The sequence below is a fragment of the Oncorhynchus tshawytscha genome, unplaced genomic scaffold, assembly GCF_018296145.1.
Source record: "Oncorhynchus tshawytscha isolate Ot180627B unplaced genomic scaffold, Otsh_v2.0 Un_contig_4570_pilon_pilon, whole genome shotgun sequence".
NCBI classification, from domain to species: domain Eukaryota; kingdom Metazoa; phylum Chordata; class Actinopteri; order Salmoniformes; family Salmonidae; genus Oncorhynchus; species Oncorhynchus tshawytscha.
The window spans coordinates 22,501-32,500 of NW_024609514.1; the positions used below are offsets into that span (position 1 = coordinate 22,501).

General features: G+C 50.4%; 1 pseudogene; it reads right to left on the reverse strand.

Annotated features, from left to right (window-relative positions):
• Positions 1-10,000, reverse strand: part of LOC121844995 — a 28,254-nt pseudogene that overhangs the window by 11,745 nt on the left and 6,509 nt on the right.

Below are 10,000 nucleotides of genomic sequence, written 5' to 3' on the forward strand. Positions count from 1 at the left end.
CACACTGGTATTCTAAAGCCCTGGGAAAGGATTCACACTGGTATTCTAAAGCCCTGGGATAAGGATTCACACTGGTAAAGCCCTGGGAAAGGATTCACACTGGTATTCTAAAGCCCTGGGATAAGGATTCACACTGGTATTCTAAAGCCCTGGGGCCCTGATTCACATTCTAAAGCCCTGGGCTAAGGATTCACACTGATATTCTAAAGCCCTGGGCTAAGGATTCACACTGATATTCTAAAGCCCTGGGCGGACAAACACACTCTCGACCAACATTCTATCTCTGCCACGGGACCAATGATATAAGCAATAAGGCATAAAAAAAAAAACATGATCTGCTCTTGCTAGCATTTGACAGCCTAGCATTTGATAGCCTAGCATTTGATTTCCAACAGTGATGGTTTGTATAAACCTTGCTGTCTGCCTGTCAGACCGCGGAAAACAATGTTTATCACTTTTGAAAATGCCATCTCTTTCCCCCTGTACAGAGAATTCTGTGTACCGACGAGACGTAAACTTTTCTGACCCAGAGGCAAAATCATGCACCAATTATTATTATAATGGATTGAAATGAAACGTCAATAGAGAAGCTATGAAAACAGATTAAGACGGGGAGCGTTTGTGGTCCTTTTCAGATGTAAGAATTTGTGGCTAGAGTTGGCTAGCTGAGCGAGAAGACGTTAGCTTGCATAGCAACCGTTAGCCGTAGCAACGTTTTTGTTAGCCATAGCAACCGTTAGCCGTAGCAACCGTTTTTGTTAGCCATAGCAACCGTTAGCCGTAGCAACCGTTTTTGTTAGCCATAGCAACCGTTAGCCATAGCAACCGTTAGCCGTAGCAACCATTTTTGTTAGCCATAGCAACCGTTAGCCATAGCAGCCAAAGTTTTTGATTTCGTTATTTTCTTTCCCGTCAGGTTTTTCGGGAAGGATGAAATTGTATGAATTGTCCTTGTTAAAATAGAGTGAAGCACGCAGCACAGGCATATGCAAATTAAGTGAAAATGCAGCTTTTGTGATTGGCACAGTGGAAATTATATGCGTTTCCACCCTCAAAGTCTGTGCTAATCCTGCTCGGGAGCAGGCCAACTATAAGAGCCTCCTTATCCCAGGGCTATAAGAGCCTCCTTATCCCAGGGCTAAGAGCCTCCTTCGCCCAGGGCTATAAGAGCCTCCTTATCCCAGGGCTAAGAGCCTCCTTATCCCAGGGCTAAGAGCCTCCTTCGCCCAGGGCTAAGAGCCTCCTTATCCCAGCGCTAAGAGCCTCCTTCACCCAGGGCTAAGAGCCTCCTTATCCCAGCGCTAAGAGCCTCCTTCACCCAGGGCTAAGAGCCTCCTTCACCCAGGGCTAAGAGCCTCCTTATCCCAGGGCTAAGAGCCTCCTTATCCCAGGGCTAAGAGCCTCCTTCGCCCAGGGCTAAGAGCCTCCTTATCCCAGGGCTAAGAGCCTCCTTATCCCAGGGCTAAGAGCCTCCTTATCCCAGGGCTAAGAGCCTCCTTATCCCAGGGCTAAGAGCCTCCTTATCCCAGGGCTAAGAGCCTCCTTCACCCAGGGCTAAGAGCCTCCTTATCCCAGGGCCAGAGCCTCCTTATCCCAGGGCTAAGAGCCTCCTTATCCCAGGGATAAGAGCCTCCTTATCCCAGGGCTAAGAGCCTCCTTCCCCCAGGGCTATAAGAGCCCCTCCCCCAGGGCTATAAGAGCCTCCTCCCCCAGGGCTATAAGAGCCTCCTTCCCCCAGGGCTATAAGAGCCTCCTTCCCCCAGGGCTATAAGGGCCTCCTCCCCCAGGGTTATAAGAGCCTCCTCCCCAGGGCTATAAGAGCCTCCTTCCCCCAGGGCTATAAGAGCCTCCACCCCCAGGGCTCAGGGCCCCCCCCCAGGGCTATAAGAGCCTCCTCCCCCAGGGCTCAGAGCCTCCTTACCCCCAGGGCTAAGAGCCTCCTTCCCCAGGGCTATAAGAGCCTCCTTCCCCAGGGCTAAGAGCCTCCTTCCCCCAGGGCTAAGAGCCTCCTCCCCAGGGCTATAAGAGCCTCCTCCCCAGGGCTAAGAGCCTCCTTATCCCAGCGCTAAGAGCCTCCACCCCCAGGGCTAAGAGCCTCCTTATCCCAGGGCTAAGAGCCTCCTTATCCCAGGGCTATAAGAGCCTCCTTATCCCAGGGCTAAGAGCCTCCTTCCCCAGGGCTAAGAGCCTCCTTATCCCAGGGGTCAGAGCCTCCTTATCCCAGGGCTAAGAGCCTCCTTCCCCAGGGATAAGAGCCTCCTTCCCCAGGGCTAAGAGCCTCCTCCCCCAGGGCTATAAGAGCCCCTCCCCCAGGGCTATAAGAGCCTCCTCCCCCAGGGCTATAAGAGCCTCCTCCCCCAGGGCTATAAGAGCCTCCTTCCCCCAGGGCTATAAGGGCCTCCTCCCCAGGGTTATAAGAGCCTCCTCCCCCAGGGCTATAAGAGCCTTCCCCCAGGGCTATAAGAGCCTCCACCCCCAGGGCTCAGGGCCTCCCCCAGGGCTATAATAGCCTCCTCCCCCAGGGCTCAGAGCCTCCTCCCCTAGGGCTATAAGAGCCTCCTTATCCCAGCGCTAAGAGCCTCCTTCACCCAGGGCTAAGAGCCTCCTTATCCCAGCGCTAAGAGCCTCCTTCACCCAGGGCTAAGAGCCTCCTTCACCCAGGGCTAAGAGCCTCCTTATCCCAGGGCTAAGAGCCTCCTTATCCCAGGGCTAAGAGCCTCCTTCGCCCAGGGCTAAGAGCCTCCTTATCCCAGCGCTAAGAGCCTCCTTATCCCAGGGCTAAGAGCCTCCTTATCCCAGGGCTAAGAGCCTCCTTATCCCAGCGCTAAGAGCCTCCTTATCCCAGGGCTAAGAGCCTCCTTCACCCAGGGCTAAGAGCCTCCTTATCCCAGGGGTCAGAGCCTCCTTATCCCAGGGCTAAGAGCCTCCTTCGCCCAGGGATAAGAGCCTCCTTATCCCAGGGCTAAGAGCCTCCTCCCCCAGGGCTATAAGAGCCCCCTCCCCCAGGGCTATAAGAGCCTCCTCCCCCAGGGCTATAAGAGCCTCCTCCCCCAGGGCTATAAGAGCCTCCTTCCCCCAGGGCTATAAGGGCCTCCTCCCCCAGGGTTATAAGAGCCTCCTCCCCCAGGGCTATAAGAGCCTCCTTCCCCCAGGGCTATAAGAGCCTCCACCCCCAGGGCTCAGGGCCTCCCCCAGGGCTATAATAGCCTCCTCCCCAGGGCTCAGAGCCTCCTCCCCTCAGGGCTAAATAAGAGCCTCCTCCCTAGGGCTATAAGAGCCTCCTCCCCCAGGGCCAGAGCCTCCTCCCCCAGGGCTATAAGAGCCTCCTCCCCAGGGCTCAGAGCCTCCTTCACCCAGGGCTATAAGAGCCTCCTCCCCCAGGGCTATAAGAGCCTCCTCCCCCAGGGCTATAAGGGCCTCCTCCCCCTGGCTATAAGAGCCTCCTTCCCCCAGGGCTATAAGAGCCTCCTCCCCAGGGCTCAGAGCCTCCTTCCCCCAGGGATATAAGAGCCTCCTTCGCCCAGGGCTATAAGGGCCTCCTCCCCCAGGGCTATAAGGGCCTCCTCCCCCAGGGGTCAGAGCCTCCTCCCCCAGGGCTATAAGAGCCTCCTTATCCTAGGGCTATAGGGGGCCTCCTCCCCCAGGGCTATAAGGGCCTCCTCCCCCAGGGGTCAGAGCCTCCTCCCCCATGGCTATAAGAGCCTCCTGCCCAGGGTGGAGAGATTCCTTCCCCCAGGGCTATAAGAGCCTCCACCCCAGGGTTTACTCAGGCCCCCAGGTAACCTGGTCCCCCAGGGGAGGAGGGCTTAAGAGCCTTTACCCAGTGGTAATAACAGGTAACCTTCACCCAGGGCTAAGAGCCTGGTTTATCCCAGTGGTAATAACAGGTAGCCTGGGGACCCAGGGCTGGTCCTTACCAGGGTAAGCCTCCTTATCCCAGGGCTAACCTGGTCCCAGGGGGAAGAGGCCCAGGGCTAAAGAGCCTCCTTATCCCAGCGCTAAGAGCCTGGTAATATCCCAGGTAAGGCCTGGGGGGATCCCAGGGCTAAGAGCCTGGTGGGGGAGGATTGGTTTACTGTGTGGTCAAACAGCCTTATCCCAGCTGCTAAGAGCCTCCTTATCCCAGGGCTAATAACAGGTAACCTTCACCCAGGGCTAAGAGCCTCCTTATCCCAGGGGTCAGGAGCCTGGTTTCCCAGGGTAATAACAGGTAACCTGGTGGGCCCAGGGATAAGGTCCTCCCCCAGGGGTAATAACAGGTAACCTGGTGGGCTAGGAAGAGGTTGGTTCCCCAGGGCTAATAAGAGCCTCCTTCCCCCAGGGCTATAAGGGCCTCCTCCCCCAGGGTAATAAGAGCCTAACCTCCCCCCAGGGCTTAAGAGCCTACTGTGTGGTAATAAGAGGTAACCTGGTGGGGAGGAGGGGCCTCCCCCTGTGTGGTAATAACAGGTAACCTCCCCAGGGGAGGAGGCCTGGTTCCCCTGTGGGTAATAACAGGTAACCTGGTGGGGAGGGCTATAAGAGCCTCCTCCCCCAGGGCTGTGGGCTAATAACAGGTAACCTGGTGGGGGCTCAGAGGTTGGTTTCCCAGGGCTAATAACAGGTAACCTCCCCAGGGGGATAAGAGTTGGTCCCCCTGTGGCTAATAACAGGTAACCTGGTGGGAGGAAGAGGTTGGTTTCCCCCAGGGTAATAACAGGTAACCTGGTGGGGGGGAGGGCTCAGAGCCTCCTTCCCCCAGGGATAATAACAGGTAACCTGGTGGGGGGGAGGAGGGCCTTTACTGTGGGTAATAACAGGTAACCTGGTGGGGGGTCAGGGTTGGTTCCCCTGTGGCTAATAAGAGGTAACCTAGGGCTATAAGGGCCTCCTCCCCCAGGGCTATAAGGGCCTCCTCCCCAGGGTTCAGAGCCTCCTCCCCCATGGTATAAGAGTAACCTGGTGGGGGACTATAAGAGCCTCCTCCCCCAGGGCTATAAAAGCCTCCTGGTGGGGGGTCAGAGGGCCTCCTTATCCCAGGGCTATAAGAGCCTCCTAACCCCCAGGGCTATAAGAGCCTCCTTATCCTGTGGGTATAACAGGTAACCTCCCCCAGGGCTATGAGAGCCTCCTTATCCCAGGGCTATAACAGGTAACCTGGTCCCAGGGCTAAGAGCCTGGTTTACTAAGGTGCAGGTGAATAACAGGATACATACAGACAGGTGTAATAACAGGGGGGTTAAATAACCAGGATGTCACATGTACCACTCAGTTACTAAACAGGTTAAATAACCAGGATGTCACATGTACCACTCAGTTGACTAAACTAAGGTTTATTAAATGGTTGTCACTAGAAGGTAACCTTATTATCATATCATAAAGTTTACATTGTCAATTTAAATATTTCCAGAGAGGGTAACCGGACAGGGGAAGGGAAGGGTGGTACCTGTACATAGGGTTGGTTTACTGTGTGGTAAGGTAACCCCAACAGAGAAGAGGTTGGATGTAAGCCTGTCTGGTGGTGAAGGATTCCAACCACACATCAAACCTGGCTGGGGAACACCAGCGGACTCAGAGCAAACAGGTAACCTGGTGGGGGAGGAGGGTTGGTTTACTGTGTGGTAATAACAGGTAACCTGGTGGGGGGGAGGAGGGTTGGTTTACTGTGTGGTAATAACAGGTAACCTGGTGGGGGAGGAGGGTTGGTTTACTGTGTGGTAATAACAGGTAACCTGGTGGGGGGAGGAGGGTTGGTTTACTGTGTGGTAATAACAGGTAACCTGGTGGGGGAGGAGGGTTGGTTTACTGTGTGGTAATAACAGGTAACCTGGTGGGGGGGAGGAGGGTTGGTTTACTGTGTGGTAATAACAGGTAACCTGGTGGGGGAGGAGGGTTGGTTTACTGTGTGGTAATAACAGGTAACCTGGTGGGGAGGAGGGTTGGTTTACTGTGTGGTAATAACAGGTAACCTGGTGGGGGGAGGAGGGTTGGTTTACTGTGTGGTAATAACAGGTAACCTGGTGGGGGGGAGGAGGGTTGGTTTACTGTGTGGTAATAACAGGTAACCTGGTGGGGGAGGAGGGTTGGTTTACTGTGTGGTAATAACAGGTAACCTGGTGGGGGAGGAGGGTTGGTTTACTGTGTGGTAATAACAGGTAACCTGGTGGGGAGGAGGGTTGGTTTACTGTGTGGTAATAACAGGTAACCTGGTGGGGGAGGAGGGTTGGTTTACTGTGTGGTAATAACAGGTAACCTGGTGGGGGGAGGAGGGTTGGTTTACTGTGTGGTAATAACAGGTAACCTGGTGGGGGAGGAGGGTTGGTTTACTGTGTGGTAATAACAGGTAACCTGGTGGGGGAGGAGGGTTGGTTTACTGTGTGGTAATAACAGGTAACCTGGTGGGGAGGAGGGTTGGTTTACTGTGTGGTAATAACAGGTAACCTGGTGGGGGAGGAGGGTTGGTTTACTGTGTGGTAATAACAGGTAACCTGGTGGGGGAGGAGGGTTGGCTCACTGTGTGGTAATAACAGGTAACTCACCCACAGTGATTTGTGTGTGTAGACTGATTCTCTCCTGTGTGTGTGTGTGTGTGTGTGTTAACTCACCCACGGTGATTTGTGTGTGTAGACTGATCCTCTCCTGTGTGTGTGTGTGTGTGTGTGGTAACTCACCCACGGTGATCCGTGTGTGTAGACTGATCCTCTCCATCAGGATGTTGTTTAGTATGACTGCGACCAGAGCCACCACGATATACACCAGACTCATATCAAACACTATGGAGGATCCTACACACACACACACACACACACACACACACACACACACACACACACACACACACACACACACACAGAGAGAGAAAGTGTGAGAAAAGCACATTACCCCCCATGGAAGACCAGAACAATACAACCAGCATTATAACACTGGGGTCGTCTGGTGGTCCAGACTGCTGTCTCTACAACAGCATTATAACACTGGGGTCATCTGGTGGTCCAGACTGCTGTCTCTACAACAGCATTATAACACTGGGGTCGTCTGGTGGTCCAGACTGCTGTCTCTACAACAGCATTATAACACTGGGGTCGTCTGGTGGTCCAGACTGCTGTCTCTACAACAGCATTATAACACTGGGGTCGTCTGGTGGTCCAGACTGCTGTCTCTACAACAGCATTATAACACTGGGGTCGTCTCTGGTGGTGACTGTGTGTGTGTGTGTGTGTGTGTAACACTGGTGTGTGTCTGTGGTGTGTGTGTGTGTGTGTGTCTGTGTCTGTCTGTGTGTGTGTGTTACCCTGGAACTTGTGGTGAAGGTAATCCACGTCGGTGATGAAGCTGTTGTAGGGAAGCAGGAAGCCCACGCCAGCCAATAGCATCGCAAAGTAGATACCATGGTAACGGTCATCAGGGACTGGCTCCTCAAAGGCTGGCGGAGAGAGAGGAAGAGGGGGAGAGAGAGAGGGGGAGAGAGGTTGGTCTCTGGGGGAGAGTGTAAGAAGGGGAGAGAGGAAGTGGGGGGGAGAGGAAGTGGGGGAGAGATACAGAGAGAGACCTGTGGGAGAGAGAGAGAGGTGGGTGAGTCTGGGTGAGAGAGAGAGGGTAACCTGGAAGAGGGACTTGAGGAAGAGGGGGAGAGAGAGAGGGGGAGAGAGGAAGAGGAAGCCCTGGGGGGGAGGAGAGAGAGGGGGAGAGAGGAAGAGAGATAGATGGAAGGATCAGGGAGAGGAGAGGGGGAGAGAGAGGGGGAGAGAGGAAGAGGGGGGAGAGAGAGAGGGGGAGAGATACAGAGAGATAGTGAGAGAGAGGGGGAGAGATACAGAGAGAGAGTGAGAGAGAGGGGGGAGAGATACAGGAGAGAGAGAGAGAGAGAGGAAGAGGGCGGAGAGAGGAAGGGGGAGAGATACAGAGAGAGGGGGAGAGAGGGGGGAGAGAGAGAGGGGGAGAGAGAGAGGGGGAGAGAGGAAGAGGGGGAGAGAGGAAGAGGGGGAGAGAGGAGAGAGTGAGAGAGAGGGGGAGAGATACAGAGAGAGAGAGAGGGGGAGAGAGAGGGGGGAGAGATACAGAGAGAGAGTGAGAGAGAGGGGAGAGAGAGAGATGTTATCGAAGGAGCAGGGAAATGATTGTGTTAATATCTAACTAAATGCTTGTGTTTCTAGCTCCAACAGTCAGTAATATATAATGCTTGTGAGCTCCATCAGTACAGTAATATCTAATGCTTGTGGGAGAGCTCCAACAGTAATATATAATGCTTGTGTTTCTAGTTAACAGTAATATATAATGCTTGTGTTTCTAGTTAACAGTAATATATAATGCTTGTGTTTCTAGCTACAACAGTAATATATAATGCTTGTGTTTCTAGCTCCAACAGTAATATCTAATGCTTGTGTTCTAGCTCCAACAGTAATATATAATGCTTGTGTTTCTAGTAACAACAGTAATATATAATGCTTGTGTTTCTAGCTCCAACAGTAATATATAATGCTTGTGTTTCTAGCTAACAGTAATATATAATGCTTGTGTTTCTAGCTCCAACAGTACAGTAATATATAATGCTTGTGTTTCTAGCTCCAACAGTACAGTAATATATAATGCTTGTGTTTCTAGCTCCAACAGTACAGTAATATATAATGCTTGTGTTTCTAGCTCCAACAGTCAGTAATATATAATGCTTGTGTTTCTAGCTCCAACAGTAATATATAATGCTTGTGTTTCTAGCTCCAACAGTAATATATAATGCTTGTGTTTCTAGCTGTGTTTCAGTACAGTAATATATAATGCTTGTGTTTCTAGCTCCAACAGTCAGTAATATATAATGCTTGTGTTTCTAGCTCCAGTACAGTAATATATAATGCTTGTGTTTCTAGCTCCAAACAGTAATATATAATGCTTGTGTTTCTAGCTCCAACAGTACAGTAATATATAATGCTTGTGTTTCTAGCTCCAACAGTACAGTAATATATAATGCTTGTGTTTCTAGCTCCAACAGTACAGTAATATATAATGCTTGTGTTTCTAGTTAACAGTAATATATAATGCTTGTGTTTCTAGCTCCAACACAGTAATATATAATGCTTGTGTTTCTAGCTCCAACAGTCAGTAATATATAATGCTTGTGTTTCTAGCTCCAACAGTCAGTAATATATAATGCTTGTGTTTCTAGCTCCAACACAGTAATATATAATGCTTGTGTTTCTAGCTCCAACAGTAATATATAATGCTTGTGTTTCTAGCTCCAAAGTCAGTAATATATAATGCTTGTGTTTCTAGCTCCAACAGTACAGTAATATATAATGCTTGTGTTTCTAGCTCCAACACAGTAATATATAATGCTTGTGTTTCTAGCTCCAACAGTACAGTAATATATAATGCTTGTGTTTCTAGCTCCAACAGTACAGTAATATATAATGCTTGTGTTTCTAGCTCCAACAGTACAGTAATATATAATGCTTGTGTTTCTAGCTCCAACAGTACAGTAATATATAATGCTTGTGTTTCTAGCTCCAACAGTACAGTAATATATAATGCTTGTGTTTCTAGCTCCAACAGTCAGTAATATATAATGCTTGTGTTTCTAGCTCCAACACAGTAATATATAATGCTTGTGTTTCTAGCTCCAACAGTAATATATAATGCTTGTGTTTCTAGCTCCAACAGTAATATATAATGCTTGTGTTTCTAGCTCCAACAGTCAGTAATATATAATGCTTGTGTTTCTAGCTCCAACAGTACAGTAATATATAATGCTTGTGTTTCTAGCTCCAACACAGTAATATATAATGCTTGTGTTTCTAGCTCCAACAGTAATATATAATGCTTGTGTTTCTAGCTCCAACAGTAATATATAATGCTTGTGTTTCTAGCTCCAACAGTAATATATAATGCTTGTGTTTCTAGCTCCAACACAGTAATATATAATGCTTGTGTTTCTAGCTCCAACAGTAATATATAATGCTTGTGTTTCTAGCTCCAACAGTAATATATAATGCTTGTGTTTCTAGCTCAACAACAGTAATATATAATGCTT